Below are 491 nucleotides of genomic sequence, written 5' to 3'. Positions count from 1 at the left end.
ATCTTTTTTGAATTTCAGTTTCTCCTTTCTGCCATGAGACATGGGTGCCCAGTCAAAGCTACCACAATGAATGTCAACATGATCAAATTAATAACCTTTATAATTAGACATGATATGGCCTTCGGTTTCTTCTGATCTTTGCAGTTATCCAGTAGATATATATGATGCATTTGTAAGGAAAACCTTTTATGTTTCACATGCCGTGTATGCCTGCGACCAGCCTAACTGATTTACCTGAACAATCAGCTGACACACCTGGTATTGGTTAGCTGCTGTTGCTTTGTCATTCTTGTCTGCTCCTGAAGATGGTTTTAAAGTAAAACTGAAAGCTTGAGAAAACTGCTGCTATGGCTCTGTCCTTTTTTTGGAGTAACTTTACTTTTATATCAATTTTTATGCTCTACAAATTTTGCTAAACAGAAAGAGAACAACTGCATCAGCAAAGCCAGTCCAGTGAAAACAGTTTAAGCTTTCCAAAATGGGTAAGTGTC

The sequence above is a fragment of the Monopterus albus genome, unplaced genomic scaffold, assembly GCF_001952655.1.
Source record: "Monopterus albus unplaced genomic scaffold, M_albus_1.0 scaffold12.1, whole genome shotgun sequence".
Taxonomy (NCBI): Eukaryota; Metazoa; Chordata; class Actinopteri; order Synbranchiformes; family Synbranchidae; genus Monopterus; species Monopterus albus.
Note: the sequence above shows the minus strand (reverse complement) of the source record.